Below are 18,547 nucleotides of genomic sequence, written 5' to 3'. Positions count from 1 at the left end.
CAATGGCTGGAGGTAATTCGTATCCCTGGGCATTAAGTTTCAACGATTCTTTTCAGTTCTTTCCGCATGCAGAATCGTTGTTGCTGTTACAGTTTATCTAACATATGTTTCCTAATTTTAACGTAGGTATCTACATTATTGGTAGTCTCCATTGTGAAACTGTTTGCGATCAGTAGTCTCCATGTTGTTCGATAATACCGAGCCGCTGAAACCGTTTGGGATCGAACAGTAGTGAAGCCGTTTTTTTTCCCTGTGCTCTTTGGAGGAGGCCGCACAATGGATTTGTTGGTCGTGGGTATTTTTTTTAATCAAGATTGTTGCACACTAATTGGAGCTCTTGTTGCTTGAGACAAGAGGATATTTTTTTTTAAGTTTTAAATTTAATTCTTTAATTGAAAAAAAAGAGCTTATTATTTGATAAAGGGGGCGAATTTTCATTTTTTTAAAAAAGGAATTGAAGTGATTTCTTAAGGAAAAAAGAGAGGGGGATCTGGGCTTAGTTTTCATTGGATCTCGCATTTGTAGTAGTTTGGAAGATCTGAGGTTTTTTTTTAATTGTTGAGTTTGAAGTTTTTTTTTATTCATTTAAAATGAATAATCAGTTAGCAAAAGCATATCTCAATGAGAATAACAAGCTGGATGGATCCAATTATTTGAGGGACATAATGCATGGACAATTGTGAATAATGATGAGGTGAAGCCGAATCTGACTACAAGAGGAACAACAACAACAATCCAAGATTGGAACAAGCGAGAGACTAAGGCGAGAATTCTCCTGAAATTGTCGGTCAAAGATTGCGTAATTCCCCACATCCGTGATTGCAAGACTGCACCAGAAATCTGGAATATGCTCAAGGATCTCTATGAGGTCAAGAACACCAATCAATTGTTGTTTTTGAAGAGCAAGATTCTCTCCATCAAGATGGAGGAGAATGAAACCATTGTAGCATTTATTTCGTGGATCAAGGAGCTCAAGAACAAGCTGGGTGACATCGGTGAAGCTGTGTCAGATACAGATTTGGTCACAATTACCATGAATGGTATGACAGATGAGTATCAGATGTTTATCACTGGCTTGAATGCAAGAGAAAAAGCCCCTGTGTTTGAATAATTGACTGGGATCCTCATGCAAGAGGAGGAAAGGCAGCTGACTCATAAACCTCAAAGTTCAGATCTAGCCTTAATGGTGAAGAAGAAGCCCTTCAGAGGAAAGCCAAATGCAGCACAGAAGAGGAGTGTAGCCCCACAGAGAAAGATGACCCACCTCAAGCTACGTCTTTCAATATAAATGACTCTACAACCAAATATTTTTATTGTGGTAGAACTGGCCATATAGCCAGATATTGCATGAAGAAGAAGTTTGATGAAGGCCAGAAGAAATATAAGAAACATGCAGTTCATTTTGTTAATGAGGAATAATGTTAGAACCTCATACTGTTCATATGTGACTCTACGCTTTCGGCTAAGGATGATGAAGAAGATACCTGGTTTGTGGACTCAAGTGCATCCATCCACATGACAGGGAATAAACAGTGGTTTGAAGACTTCAAAGAGACCAACAGTGGAGAAAACATCTATCTTGGCGATGATAGAGGATACCAAATCAAAGGTTATGGTAATATTCTTTTTGTTTTACCTGATGGAAATATTAGATATATTCATAATGTGATGTGTGTACTCGAGATAAAAATGAATATGATCTTTGTTTCTACTATAGCTTATCAGAATCTCAAGGTGGAGTTTTATAAATCATATTGTGTCATTAAAGACCTATTGGATTGTATGAAGCCTATTACAACAGGTATTCGTGTGGGAGGATTGTATAAGCTAAATGTCAAAAGCGCACCACATCAGGCATTAACATCATCTGCTATGACTACAGTGGACTTATGGCATCAGAGGTTCGACCATATTAACTTCAATGATCTATTGCTATTACAGAAAAGAGGTCTTCCTGTTTTAGAACCTGTTCATATTGATGTGATGCATGTGCACTGGGAAATTTGCACAAATACTGATAGAAGGAAGAGAGATATACTCGAGCTAGTACACACAGATTTATGTGAGCCTATGCAAACAAGGTCATTAGGTGGTGCACACTATCTTTCATTGTTTATTGATGATGGTACTAGATTTACTTGGGTGTTTTTCCTCAGGAAGAAGAGCCACACTTTTGAATACTTCAAGGAGTTCAGAAGTATGGTTAAAAAGCAGACAGGTAAATGCATCAGGATTCTCTGCTCGGATCAAGGGGGAGAGTACAAGAAAGCATGTATCCTCAACTACTGCAAAGATAATGGGATACAAGAACAGTTTACAGTACCCCACACTCCTCAACAGAACAGGGTTCTAGAGAGGAAGAACAGAACCCTTGTGGAGTGTGCTCGCAGTATGTTAAAAGGTAAGAATATTTTTAATGGTTTTTGAGATGAAGTGACTAATATTGCATTATATCTAAAGAATATGAGTCCAACAAGAAGTTTAGATTTCAAAACTCCTTTTGAAGCTTTATTTGGCTATAACCCTACAGATAAGCATTTGAGAGTTTTTGGCAGTAAAGCCTTTGCCCATGTTCCAAAGGAAGATAGAAATAAATTGGATTCGAAGGCCATCAAATGTATTTTTGTTGGGTATTGTATATAATTTAAGGCTTACAAATTGTTTAATCCCTCTACTCATAAAGTTTTTGGGAGCAAAGATGTAGTGTTTCATGAGAAGGTTAATGATGGAATCCATGAGAGTGCTAATGAAGAATGGCACATGCCCTTATTGGTGGAAGAAGGAAGTGATGAATCAGGTGATAGCATTGAGAAACAGTAGCAGGAAGGGAAAAAAGATGATGTAGCTATCAAGCCAAGTCCAGAAAATGATGATTAGATAAGGTTTCAAGCTACCCCGCCACTTAGGAGATCAGGTAGGAAAGTTTGGTTACCAACAAGATAGAGGGAAAATGCTTTTATAACTAGTATGATGAATGTTGTTGAACCGTGTAGTTATAAAGAATCCAGTCAATATAGTGAATGGAGGGCTGCTCTGGAAGAGGAATATGAATCAATCCTCAAAAGAAAAATTTGGGATTTAGTCAAACTACCTAAAGGCAAACAACCCATGGGATGCAAATGGCTATATAAGCCTAAATTTAAAGCAGATGGGAGCATAGATAAGTATAAAGCTAGGCTAGTTGCAAAGGGGTATTTGCAGCAAGAAGGCATAGATTATGATGAATCATTTTCCCCTGTAGCTAAATTAAACACAATTAGAATGATAATTGCTTTAGCTACCAAACACAATTGGATGATTCACCAGCAAGATGTTAAATCTGCATTTTTAAATGGGGACTTAAAGGAAGAAGTCTACTTAGTGCAACCTGAGAGGTTTGTCAAACAGGGTGAAGAGTATTTAGTTTGCAGGTTAAAGAAAGCGTTGTATGGACTAAAATAGGCACCCAAGTCATGGTATGAAAAAATTGATTCATTTTTCCTGCAGCATGGCTATAAAAGGAGCAAAAATGATCATAATCTTTATACCGTGTTTGATAAAGAGGGAACGATTGTTTTGATTTCTTTATATGTAGATGATCTAATCATTACAGGGAATGTTGATAATCTCATTAAAGAAATCAAGGAACAGATGTCACAAGTATTTGAGATGAAAGAACTTGGGGAGCTACATTATTGTTTGGGTTTGGAAGTTTGGAGGGATTATGGACAAACTTTTCTGTCACAGAGTAAGTATGTCAGGAGCTTACTAGAAAAGTTCAGAATGGATCAGTGCAAAGTTGCAGTAGTACCTTTACAACAAAACTTCAGAGTGATGATGGATCTAAGGAGGCAGATGCGACTTTGTATAGACAGTTGGTTAGGAGTCTAATCTACTTGACTACAACTAGGGCAGATTTGGATTATGCAGTGAGTGCATTGAGCCAATTTATGTCAAATCCCCTTGAGAGCCATTGGGTTGCAGCAAAATGTGTTTTAAGGTATCTCCAGGGAACCTTAGATTTTGGTATTATTTATACTGATTCGTGTGATGTTAGTTTAACAGGTTTTTCAAACTCCGATTGGACTGGAAATGTAGATGATAGACGATCCATAACATGCTATGCATTTAGCATTGGATTCAGGGTCATTACATGGAGTAGCAAAAAGCAGAGCACAGTATCCTTGTCTTCTGTGGAAATTGAATATCAAGCTATGTGTGTAGCAACATGTGAAGCACTTTGGTTGAGGATATTGCTGAATATCAAGCTATGTGTGCAACAACATGTGAAGCACTTTAGTTGAGGAGATTTCTCCTTGATGCTGGAGAAAAACAGAAGGTTGCAACAGTGATATTTCATAAGAACACAAAGCATATTGACACACAGTTTCATTTTGTCAGCGAGAAAGTTCAATAAAAAAAAATCGATATTGAGTATTGTAATAGTTGTCACAATGTTGCTGATATTTTAACCAAACCTCTTAGTAGAATAAAGTTTGAGTTGTTTAAGGAAGTGTTAGGCATATCTGTGAATCCATTTCTCTATTAAGGGGGAGTGTTGAGATTAATGAAGAAATATCTTAATAGAGTCACGGTTCAAACCAAACTTTAGATTAGGAGTTTGTTCCTCTTTTCTAAGGTGTTGTTTCAACTTCCCTAAATGTGTGTTTCATGTATATATTTCTCATGTAATGAATTGTAAGGAAGAAGGTGTTCTGCAGAGGCAGTTTCCACTTGATGTTTCACACCTCTGAGGTGCTCAGATTTCTTACTAAATTTGATTCATGTATTTTTTACAATAACCTAACAGAACCTTGCGCCATATTAAAAATGTGATTAAAACCAGAGATGTCTAAAGCTAGTTTCATTTGAAACAACTGTGCTCGCTGCTCACTACTAAGCGCTTTAGCTGCTAATTCATCATTCAACTTTATTTGAAATAACTGTGCTCACTACTAGTGCTTTAGGTACTAATTCTTCATTGAACCTTCATACAATTTATCTGATTAAATCTGGCTCATGAACATTACAATGCCTGTCTTGATTCCCCACGTTCAAAAGATGACTAAGCCTTCAGGCAGTCGTTGATTGCATTACTTATATCTTGCTCAAATATTTCCATAGCAATCGACGGTAAAGAAACAGAAGCAAGGCATTCACAGAAGGCCTTATTAGATATGACCGGACAAGCATACGCCGCCTTTCCCCACCCAAAATCCGCTTCTGCGAGGTCGAGCATAATCTTGGAAACGTCTGAAATGGGGTAGTAACCATGACATGTGTTGCTTGGGCATCCATGGTTGTTTGGAAAAGCATTCAGTTCGGCCAAGTCGATGAAAGATCGCACGTACTCTTCCTTCAGCATCCGTCTCCCTTCGTTAATTAATTTCGCAGCGAAGGACAATGGTCGTTCAGTGAGATACTCGGATTTTGTCGTAGCATAGGCGAACACTATAAGATTGCCATAGTAGCCCCTTGGAATAGGCGGCCGCAATCGAGAACCGGCGTTGAAGGGAAACAAAATTATGGAATGTTGATGAGGAGGGATATGGAGAGCCTTTGTTCTGGATCGCCACAAGCACGCCGACAAACTGGAGGAACCGTTGGGCTTGACGCGCCTCTCGCTATTTCACCCAAAGCCTTCACAGTGCTTGAAACTCAGATTCAATATGAAACCTCCACATTGAAGGCGCGTTCCCTGTGGGAAAAAATAAATACACAGCTCAAAACTAAAAGATCGATTGTATAATCAGATACTATATAAATTGATTTAGACAATTAATACTCATAAAATCGTTCAAACTTCATTGACGAGTCCAATTATATAAAATAAGGGCATTGTTTAACAAGTTCACAATTTTATTAAGTCATTTTTAGTTTAATTGGTTTATTTTTTCTTTTGAAATATTTAATCATGATAATGTTTAAATTTTTTATAGTGAAAATGTATTTACCACCATCAAAATTCATAATATACTTAAAATTTTGAAACCTAAGAATTATAATATAATCTAGATTTCTAAAAATTCTATAAGATTTTAATCAAAATCTTACTAGAATTTTTCCTATTTTCCACTATTTTTCACACAATCTTACTAGAAAAAATGTGGTGTGAGAAAGATTTAGCACCTAAAAGAAAATTAAGTTATTATAATAAGGTCATCAACCCCACTATAGAAGATCAAAAGTATGTTTTTTTTTTAACTAGTTCAAAGAAGAAAATTAATATAGCGAAGATTATAACGAACTTCATGAGCTCCATAGTGAAACAGGTCGTTGGGCAGTTCCTAAAACACCATGGATGGAAAGGATCTGCCATCTCTGTGAGAATAGGAACATCGAGGATGAAAACCACTTCTTCTTAGAGTGCCCCGCTTACAACCACATTAGATCTCAGTTTCATAATCTTTGTAGCAACATTGACCTTCCTAGCCTTTTATGATGTCAAAATTATAGTGAGTTCGGGAGACTTCTCTCCAAGCTTTTTGAACATAGGCATAAAATCTTAAATCAAACTAAATAATTTGTTTCTTTTCTTTAGGTCTGATAGACCGACCGTTTGGTCTCAATGGATGTTTATCATCATCAAAAAATAAATAAAAACAATATACATATTAATAAAATAATAATAGTTAATTATTATTATTTAATAAATTATGAATTAATTAATTATTAATAATGACTAGATTATTCTTTTAATTAACAATATTTATACTAATAAAATAATATTAATAATATTGAGTTAATTATTATTATTACTTATTAATTAAATATGAACTAGTTAACTATTAAAAATAAATTATTTATTTATTTATTAAATTAATTAATCATGTATAAATTAGAATAAATAAATTAATTATTATTAATATTTATTAATTAATAATATTATTAAATTTAATTAATGATAAATCACTTCCTCTTAGAGTACCCCACTTACAACCACATTAGATCTCAGTTTCAAAATCTTTGTTGCAATATTGACCTTCCTAGCCTTTTACGTTGTCAAAATTACAGTGAGCTCAGGAGGCTTCTCTCCAAGCTTTTTGAGCATAGAAATAAAATCTTAAATCAAACTAAATAATTGGTGTCTTTAGGTCCGATAGACCAAATCTAACCATCATCATCATTATCATTAATAATCACAATTATTTTTTTTAGCATTAATTGATATAAGTTTACATATATCAACCCTATTTACTATATGGTGTAATATTAATTATATGAAAAAAAAATGTCAAATTGAGAGACGATGAGATTTAGAGAAGACAAAATGGAATCTTTGAAAGGATGCCAAATGGAGAGACGACAAGTTCTGTAAAAGACAAAAAGAAATTTCCGAAAGGATGTCAAATTTAGAGACAATAAGATTCGTAAAAGACGAGGGAATTTATGAACAGATGTCAAATGTATATACGATAAGATTTATAAAAGACAAAAAGGAATTCTTAATGCATAATTTGGTGTGCAAAGGATTGAAATTTATACAAGTTTTATCATAGTAAATGCATAATCGGGTGTGCAAATGATTGAAATTTATACCAGCTTTATCATAGTAAAACAATTTCAGAACCCAAACTAAATAATTTTACTTTATAAAAGTCTTATTGATTTCGGTAAGAGCACATTATTTTGAATAAGAGAGAAATCCGGACATATCACGCTGCACTTCACGATGCACTTCTTGTTAGAGCACATTATTTTGAATAAGAGAGAAATCCAGACATAACATGGTAGATTGAATTCGACTTAAGTACATTGTACAAGCAAATCGTTGTTGCCCGGGAAACAAATATGTGGCCTACTAATGGCCAGATAATGGCCATTAAATGAGGGGTTATATAGGCCATTTAATGAGGGGTTATGTATACCTATCTTTAGATAACTAACCTACTAAATTCTAATTATAAGTATATAGTGCCCTGTTTATTTAATGCTTATTAGGAAGTAGTTATTTTCAGGGGTTGGAGAAGCCTTAGAATTTTATTAGAATATTTCAAATCTTAAATGGCTCTCCTTCCGTTTTGTGAAAGTGAATTGTGATTTTTCGAAATTTTCTTTGCTTATTTGGAGGAAAATTTGTATTTGAAACTTGCATTCTCTTCAAACATTTAAGTTGGCTTATTAAAAAATTGCTTTCATCTCTTTTTAGAGTAATCTAGAATTTTGCATTATCATGTACACCTTGCATTAGGGTAGTTTTGCATTATTAAAGCATCAATAGTCTTTTAGTTTTTGTGAGTGTGAAGTCTGCTATAAGAAAAGAAAAGGAAAAAGTTTTTTCTTTATAGAAGTTTCTTAGAACCCAAGTAGAAGTTGCTTTTCATCGAAGAACAAACAAGTGCATTGCATATAAGTTAGTTTTTCATTAATTTCTTTTGCGTCATAAAAACACCATTGGTTTCATTTCCATATTGTCCCTTGACTTAAAAGAACAACCACTTAAAATCAAGCGCTTAATAAAATAAACTAGAACTTTTTATATTGTCAATCAAATACACCAACAAGTTTTAGGTGTTAGAAAATTATATATTACGGAGCAATGGAACACATAAAATATTGCAGAAATATAAACACAGAAAATGCACAAAACAAGAGAGACACAGATATACGTGGTTCACCCAGTTTGGGCTACGTCCACCCCGAACAGCCAGTCCTTCCTTTCTATTATCCAGCAAAATGAAGAGACACAACCTACAGCAAATCCGTTGTCATATCCTCTGTTTTCTCTCACAGTCTCACCTCTCTGTTTCTCGCTCACAGAATACACATCTATATCACATCCTCAAATACAATACCCTCATACAAAGAGAGGGGTTGCCTTCTAGGGCAAAAAACCCTAAACTAAACATAAGTTCTACCGTCAGATCGTCCGCCTAATGAACGGCCCAGATTGACTAGAAATTACTATACTTTTACAAGGAAATTTTATATTTGTTTTTAGCTTCGGGGGTGCTGCCCCCGAGCCCCCGCCGAGGGACCGCTGGCCCCCGGACCCCCCAGCCGGGGCGGATCGGCCCCCCTGGACCCCCGCACCCCCCCGCGCGGAGGGGTGTACAAGATTTCCTGGGGTATACATCCGGCTGAAACAAAGACCTTTGAACAATCATGCTCCACACACAATAATCTCCCACTTGGAGAATGATTGTAGCAACTCCACTGCTGCTTCATTTGCTGGACAATGACTCCTCTTTGGACCTGGCTGTTTCTCATCTTCATCGTCATCCTTGAAGACCAATTGAAATTGAGCATATTCTCAGTTTCTCCCTGGTTACAACTTTTGTTAGCATATCTGCAGGATTCTGGCTAGTGTGTATCTTTTCCAGCTTCAACTCTCCATCTTCCAACACTAATCGTATAAAATGGTACTTGAGCTGTATGTGTTTAGTCCTAGAATGAAATGTTGAGTTCTTTGCAAGATGAATGGCACTTTGGCTATCACTGTATAACGTGCCCATATCATGCCCCTTACCCAATTCACCCATAAACCTTTGTAACCAAATCATTTCTTTACTAGCCTCTGTAGCAGCAACATACTCTGCTTCTGTTGTTGAAAGTGCAACAACACTTTGAATTTTTGAAATCCAACTGACACCTGTTCCACCAACAGTAAATACATACCCTGTAGTGCTCCTCCTGTTATCCCTGTCACCTGCCATATCTGCATCAACATATCCCTGTAGAGAAATGTTTGCACCACCAAAGCATAATGCTTGATTTGTGGTACCTTTCAAATATCTGAGAATCCATTTCACTGCCATCCAATGTTCCTTTCCTGGATTGTTCATGTACCTGCTTACAACTCCCACTGCATGTGCAATATCAGGCCTTGTGCAGACCATTGCATACATTAAGCTTCCAACTGCTGATGCATATGGAACTTTAGACATATAATCCATGTCTTCTTGGGTCTTTGGGCACATTTCCTTACTATGTTTGAAATGGCTATCAAAAGGTGTACTAACTGGTTTTGCATTGTGCATATTAAATCTTTTCAACACCTTTTGTATGTACTCATTCTGAGACAATGTTAATTTGCGATTTTTCCTGTCTCTAGTGATTCTCATACAAAGGATTTGTTTTGCAGCTCCCAAATCCTTCATTGCAAATGAATTTGCCAATTTTCTTTTGAGTACATTTATTTCCTGCATGTTAGATCCTGCAACAAGCATGTCATCCACATACAATAACAATATAATATAGCTGCCATCATTTTGCTTTTTCAGATAAACACAATGATCAGAGTGACATATAGTATAACCTTGTTCAGACATAAACTTGTCAAATTTTAGATACCACTGCCTTGGAGCTTGTTTTAAGCCATACAAGCTCTTCTTCAACCTGCACACTAGTTTCTCCTTCCCTTTCACCTCATATCCTTGTGGCTGCTGCATATATATCTCTTCCTCCAAATCCCCATGGAGAAGGGTTGTCTTTACATCTAACTGCTCAAGATGCAAATCTTCAGCTGCTACAAGACTTAAAATAGTTCTTATTGAAGTCATTTTAACAACAAGAGAAAATATTTCATCAAAATCAATACCTTTCTTTTGTGCAAACCCCTTCACCACAAGTCTAGCTTTGTACCTCTGTTTTCCTCCATCTTCTTCCTTCAGCCTGTAAACCCATTTATTCTTCAATGTAGTTTTTCCTATAGGCAACCTGACTAAATCCCAAGTCTGGTTAGCGTTAAGGAGTCCATCTCTTCTTCCATGGCTACCTCCCACTTCTTCCTACTTTGAACCTGCATTGCTTCTTCATAACATTCGGGTTCACCAGAATCAGTCAACAATAAATAATATAATGAAGGAGAGTATCGTTCAGGGGGTCTACTTATCCTGGTAGATCTTCTAACACCACTTTCAGGTGTTTGGGGTGCCTGTTGCTATTGTGGTGGTTGCTGTCGTTGATTTTTATTATTTTCAGGCACCTTTACCTTTTCAGTGATTTCATCAAGAACTGCATATTCCTTGTTTTCTTTTTCCTGTTTCTTTTCCTACAACTGATTCTTATACAAGACCTTTTCATTGAATATTACATCTCTACTCCTAATGATTTTGTGATTTTTGTAATCATATAAGCGATAACCAAAATCATTAACACCATATCCAATAAAGGTACATTTCTTTGACTTTGCCTCAAGCTTTGTTCTATTTTCTTTATCAATATGGACAAAGGCCTCACAACCAAAAGGCTTTAAAAAGGAGTCGTTTACCTTTTTACCTGTCCATGCTTCCTCCGGAACACCACCATCCAAGGAACTTGAAGGCCCTCTGTTTATTAGATAAATAGCAGTATCTACAGCATCTACCCAAAATTGTAAAGGCAATCCTGCATGCAATCTCATGCACCTTGCATGCTCCATGATTGTTCTGTTCATCCTTTCTGACACACCATTTTCTTGTGGTGTTCTTGGAATTGTCTTCTCTCTGCGAATTCCATGTTCTGAACAATACCTATCAAACTCTTTGCTGCAATATTCACCTCCATTGTCTGATCTAAGACACTTCAATTTCTTTCTTGTCTCAATCTCAACCAAAGCTTTCCATTTCTTGAAAGTATCAAATACATCAGATTTATTCTTAATACAATAAATCCAAGTTTTTCTAGTTGCATCATCAATAAAAGTAACATAATAACGAGAGCCACCGAGAGATGATACCTGAGCAGGTCCCCATACATCTGTATGCACAAGCTCTAATTTTTCGCTCTTCTTTTCTTTCCCAACTCTTAGAAATCTGATTCTCTTCTGTTTTCCATAAATGCAATTCTCACAAAAATCCAAATCAACATTCTTCAAACCTGGCAACAAATTCCTTGAGTGAAGAATCTTCATCCCCTTTTCACTCATGTGTCCGAGCCTATGATGCCATAATGCTGCATCTGCTCCTTTGGAAGTTAAAGCATTAACAGAGTTAGAAATACCATTGCATAAATACAATGTACCAACCTTTTCTCCTTTTGCTATTACCAGGGCTCCTTTGGTGACCTTCCAAGCTTTATCTGTGAAAGTTGTCACACAACCTTCACTGCCTAACTGCCTTGTTGAAATCAGATTTTTCTTTAGATCTGGAACATGCCTTACCTCCTTTAATATCCATTGGTTTCCATTTTGCTGTTTTACAAGAACCTTACCCATTCCAACGATTTTACAGGGTTTGTCATCACCCAAACGAACTTGTCCAAAATCTCCTTGAACATAGTCATGAAAGTATTTCTTATCAGGTGTGGCATGGAATGAAGCCCCTGAATCTACCACCCAGGAATCAGTAATATTTTCGAAAGAAAGAATCAAAGCATCTTGTAACACCTCACCTGTCACATTTGCTTCATGATTGTTTTCTTGCTGTGCATCTCCTTCTTTTCCCTTCCGAGATCTAAAGTCTTTCTTTAGGTGTCCTTTCTTTCCACATTTCCAGCACACTATCCCCGATCTGGACTTGGATCTGCCTTTCCTTGATTTACTGCAATATCCTGAGCTCTTTCCTCTTTCCATTTTTCTTCCTCTAGACTCTACACTCAAAGCATTTCCCGATGTCTCACCGGAGCTTTTCCGTCGCATTTCCTCGCTAAGGATAGCACCGACAACATCATCAAACTTTAAAGTACTAGATCCAGAAACAGAGTTACTAATGGCCATTACTAAACCATTCCAACTTTCTGGTAATGAGCACAAGAATAACAGAGCTCTAACTTCATCATCAAAGTTTACCCCTATAGAACTTAACTGACTTGTAACTGTATTAAAATCATTTAAATGGTTTGCAACAGATCCACCTTCCGACATATTCATATTAAATAACTGTTTCATAAGAAATACCTTGTTTGAGGCCGAGGGTTTTTCATATAGTTTCGACAACGTTTGCATCAAACCCTCTGTCGTGGTTTCCTTCGAAATGTTGAAGGCGACTGACGCAACAAGGCACAGCCGTATTGTTCCGAGTGCCTTTCTATCGAGAAGGTTCCATTCTTCGTCTTTCATACCTGTCGGCATCTTTGTTTTTCCGCCCAATGGTAGGTATAGATCTTTCTGATACAGATAATCCTCCATCTGCATCTTCCACAACAAGAAGTTTTGGCCGTTAAATTTCTCGACCCTAAACTTACCATCTTCCACCATTGCTCCCACTCGAACCAGGAACCCTTCTTTCCTACGAGTTTATCAGCCAAATAGACCTTCGGCTCTGATACCAGTTGTTAGAAAATTATATATTACGGAGCAATGGAACACATAAAATATTGCAGATATATAAACACAGAAAACGCACAAAACAAGAGAGACACAGATATACGTGGTTCACCCAGTTTGGGCTACGTCCACCCCGAACAACCAATCCTTCCTTTCTATTATCCAACAAAATGAAGAGACACAACCTACAGCGAATCCGTTGTAATATCCTCTGTTTTCTCTCACAGTCTCACCTCTCTGTTTCTCGCTCACAGAATACACATCTATATCACAACCTCAAATACAATACCCTCATACAAAGAGAGGGGTTGCCTTCTAGGGCAAAAAACCCTAAACTAAACATAAGTTCTACCGTCAGATCATTCGCCTAATGAACAGCCCAGATTGACTAGAAATTACTATACTTTTACAAGGCAATTTTACATTTGTTTTTAGCTTTAGGGGCGTTGCCCCCGAGCCCTCGCCGGGGGACCGCTAGCCCCTGGACCCCCCAGCCGGGGGGGATCGGGCCCCCCGGACCCCCGCGGGGGGACAAGTCCCCCCCGCGTGGAGGGGTGTACAAGATTTCCTGGGGTATACATCTGGCTGAAACAAAGACCTTTGAACAATCATGCTCCACACACAATATTAGGTTTATTTAGGGCCTTGGATTAGGCGAGAGGAGAGTAAACTCTCCAAGGCCATTATAAATTGTAAAACATAGAAGTCTGGTTAAAGAGTGAAATCCAATAGCGTTAGGGAGACCTTGAAAGCTCCGTGACTGGGAGTTAAGCACGAGGGTTTGTGAAGATAAGGACGAGAGATACCCCCTCTCATACTTGTCAGATCTTACCTCACGACTATTCTGCTGGGCTTCTGATACGAGTTGTTATCTTTAGTTTCCTATCCTAGGGATCTACACAGGTGGCTATGGAGGGGAATCCCATGGCACCTGAGGTTGACGTTGCATCACGTTCAATGGTACTTCTCGAGGGTACCCTTGCGAAGCTTGGGGGCTTGCACCGACAAATGCTATCGTCTAGAATTCAGTGTAACTACTTCTGATACCTTCGCTAGTAGACCTAGAGCGTAATTACCCCAGTCTATTTTTGGAACGCCCTTATTATTAACTTTCTTGTGTTTTGGTGTCCGATCCTAATCACCCGAATCAGAAATACTTGGAAGTTGTTTGATTTCTGAATTCTTTAGGGACATTTTTAGTGCATGTTTAGCAACCTTCCACTCTTCATGAAGGAACGGCTGGAGTTTGACAACCCAAAAACCATGGACGAAGTCATTCGTAAGGCACAGATCTGTTACCAGCAAAACAAACCCAAAGGCGATTTAGGCAAGAAGTGGGCTGACAAAAAAGGAAGCAAATTTGTTTCCAGCCACAAAGGAAACAAAGGTACAAGCAACAAGGGATCATTTAAAGGTCCAATCAACCGGAAAACAAGTGGAAATCAGCCCAGATTTAAGGTACCAGGTGAAAACAGGATGAATGAACAAGTTGGTAGATCTGAAATGGAATTAAATAACAGACCACCTGTACAGTGTTGGGGATGCGAAGGGCCGCATTATGTCAAAAACTTCCCACAGTGCAGAGGAGTTGATCAGATTTCACAGATACAAGAAGCATCTACCGTGGGAGAGGTGGCTAGGAGCATCCCTAAAATTAATGTCGCCCTTGAAGACCATCAGGTAGAGTTTCAGCCAACAATGGTTGAATTTGAAGGTAAAGTTTTTGATAGACCTATATCTATTTTAATCGATCCAGGGGCTACCCTAAGCTATATTAGCCCCAAGATTGTAGAACAGTGTAAACTGCAATCTATCAAGTTTAAAAATCCATGGCTAGTACAACTAGCCACAGGAGAAAAAAGAAGAGTCTTGTCCAAGGTCAACAATTGCCCTTTGAGCTTAGCTAACCAGACTATTATAGCAGACCTTAATGTGTTACCCCTGGGGTCCTACGATGTTCTTATAGGTATGGACTGGTTAGAGAAGCACTGGTCCCTTATTAACTGCAAGACCAAAACCATTAATTACCAGGATGAGGAAGGAGTAAGGCAGGAGATTCAAGGTATTCAAAAGCCTCTGCATATAAGACCTGTAACAGCCTCCCAATTGGAAAAATGCATCAGAAAAGGCTACCAAGTCTATGCAATACAAGTGGGATACACTAATTCTAAAGATAAATCTGTTTCTATAGAAAATATTCCAGTAATACAAAACTTTCCAGATGTATTTCCTGAGGAAATCCCAGGCCTACCCCCAAAAAGAGACATAGATTTCACTATCGAGCTAATTCCGGGAGCTGCCCTAGTCTCCCGAGCCCCTTACCACATGAGCATACCAGAGCTAACTGAATTAAAAATGCAGCTACAAGAGCTGCTTGATAAAGGGTATATTCGACCCAGTGTGTCCCCTTGGGGAGCTCCAGTGCTCTTTGTCAAGAAAAAGGATGGAACTTTGAGAATGTGTATGGACTACCGTCAGTTAAACAAACTAACCATTAAAAATAAGTATCCTTTGCCCCGTATTGATGAGTTATTTGATCAAGTAAAGGGTGCCACAGTCTTCTCAAAGATCGATTTACACTCAGGATATCATCAGATCTGGATAAAGGAGGAGGATATAGCGAAGACCGCATTTAGAACTCGTTATGGACATTATGAGTTCGTAGTGCTGCCTTTTGGACTAACTAACGCCCCAACCACCTTCATGTGTCTCATGAATAACATATTCCATCAATATTTAGATAATTTTGTATTAATATTTATTGATGACATACTAATCTATTCTTGAAGCCTGGAAGAACATAAAGAACATCTCTGTATTGTTCTACAAGTCTTAAGAGAACACCAGTTGTTTGCCAAATACAACAAGTGTGACTTCTTTAAGGATCAAATCCAGTATTTAGGACATGTCATCACCAAGGATGGCATTGCAGTAGATCCAGAGAAAATAAGGACTATCATGGAATGGCCAGTACCGAAAGATGTAGCTGACATAAGATCATTCATGGGTCTAGCTGGATATTATAGATGGTTTGTAGAAGGGTTCTCTAGGGTGGCATATCCTATCACATCCTTGCAAAAGAAAGGGAAAGCCTTTAAATGGACCCCCGACTGCCAAAAGAGCTTTGACAAGCTCAAGCATCTACTCACCACTGCACCCGTTTTGAGCATCACTGATCCCAACAAGGAATACGTGGTTTGTACAGATGCTAGTAAAGAGGGTGTAGGTGGCGTATTAATGCAAGAAGGTAGGGTTGTAGCTTATGAATCAAGTAAACTTAAGGAGTACAAACAAAAGTATTTTGCATATGATTTGGAACTGACAATGGTGATTCATGCCTTGAAAATGTGGTGGCACTACTGAATGGATAAGAAATTTCTGCTATTGACAGATCATCATAGTCTAACAAGTTAATTTAAGTAACCCACTTTGAATGCTAGACAAGCTCGTTGGACCAATTTCCTAAGCGAATTCAATTTTGAAATCAAGCATCTGAAGGTGAAAGAAACCCGCTTGCGGATGCTCTAAGTCAAAAGGTAAAATGTTTATATGAAATTTCTTTTAGTGAATAAAAAACAACTATTTATGAGCAGATTCGTGAAATAACCATGCAAGATTAAGTATACAAACATTTATGGCAGCAAGCAAAAATTCCAAATAGCCATGAACAACAATTAGTATATGAGGTAAATTCAAAAGGGTTATTGATTTATACGAAGATGTTATATGTACCTAATGAAAAACATCTTAAAAAATTAATTTTAGATGAATTTCATAGGATTCCTTGTGCAGGCCATCTTGGATACCAGAAAATGATTTATGCCTTAAGGAAGGAATTTTTCTGGCCTGGAATGAAGAAGGAGGTAGCAGAATATTTAGCCAAATGTTTGGAATGTCAGCAAATAAAAGTTGAGCACCAACACCCAGCAGGTTTACTCCACCCCTTACCTATTCCTGAATGGAAATGGGAAACCATATCCATTGATTTCATCATCGGACTACCTAAGTCAAAAAGACAAAATGACTCCATCATGGTAGTGGTAGACAAACTGAGCAAATCTGCTCATTTCATACCAGTCCAGTCAACTTATAAAGCGGTGCAGGTTGCTAACATTTTCATGCAACACATTTTCAAGCTACATGGTATACCCAAAATGATCATCTCAGACCACGATGTGAAATTCACATCAGCCTTCTGGAAGGCCCTTGGGCATGCAACTACACTTCAGTATCGCTTATCATCCTCAAACGGATGGACAAATAGAGAGAGTAAACCAAGTGGTTGAAGACATGTTGCGAACTTATGTTATGCAACAACCTTCGAAATGGGAAGATTACTTACACTTAGTAGAATTTGCTTACAACAATGGATACCATACATCTCTACAGATGAGTCCTTTTGAGGTATTATACGGGCGTAAGTGTAGAACACCATTGAGTTGGAGTGGACCAGAGGACAAGTTGATGTTAGGACCGGATATGTTGGAAGAAATGGAGGAAATGGTAAAGAAAGTAAGAAATAACTTAAAGGCCACTCAAGACCAACAAAAGAACTTTGCTGATTGGAAACGGAGTTTTCGAGAATTTCAAGTAGGAGACCATGTTTACATTAGAGTACGAGCTAAGAAAAGTACATTGCAATGGACCAGATGTGCTAAGCTAGCACCCCGGTTTTGTGGGCCATTTCAAATCTTAGCTCGGATCGGGCCAGTGGCTTACCAGCTTGCTTTACCCAGCCACATTCGTGTGCACAATGTCTTCCATGTTTCTTTACTTAAGAAATACATTTATGATCCTAAACACGTAATCAATTGGCAAAACATCCAGGTAAAATATTCAAGGAATTTTTATTTTTTTAATACAAATATATCAAAGAAGTTGATTGATGACTTAAGTCATTTGCTGCTATGTAGGTCGAACCGGAAGGCAAGTTCTTGGTCGAACCTCTGGGTATACTAGATCAGAGAGAAGTAACGTTGTGGAAATGAGTTATCACCCAGGTTAAAGTGCAATGGCAGCACTTTGGGCCTGAAGAGGCCACCTGGGAAGATGAGCAGGTTATGAAGGAGACCTTTCCAAATTTGTTTCAGAAGGAAAACATCGGGACGATGTTACATCTTAGGGGGGGAAGATGTGATATCCCCCAGACTATGTAAATATTTTAATTACTGCAGTTTGGACAACTATTTATTTTCTTAATTTAAAAATACCATTTTGGAAGTTAATATTTTTTTAATGAAGACAACAGTTATCAGTAAATATTATTTTACTTAATAAACAGTTAGGGAAATAGTTACCTGTTCCTAACTAAGTTCTTGAAACTAATTTCTTGAGGTTTTTAACCAAGAGATCAAGAGGATAGAGGTATCTGAGATCAAGGAA

The sequence above is a fragment of the Pinus tabuliformis genome, chromosome 9 (assembly GCF_031772625.1).
Source record: "Pinus tabuliformis cultivar Carrire ecotype Pingquan chromosome 9, CPIR1, whole genome shotgun sequence".
Lineage (NCBI taxonomy): Eukaryota > Viridiplantae > Streptophyta > Pinopsida > Pinales > Pinaceae > Pinus > Pinus tabuliformis.
Note: the sequence above shows the minus strand (reverse complement) of the source record.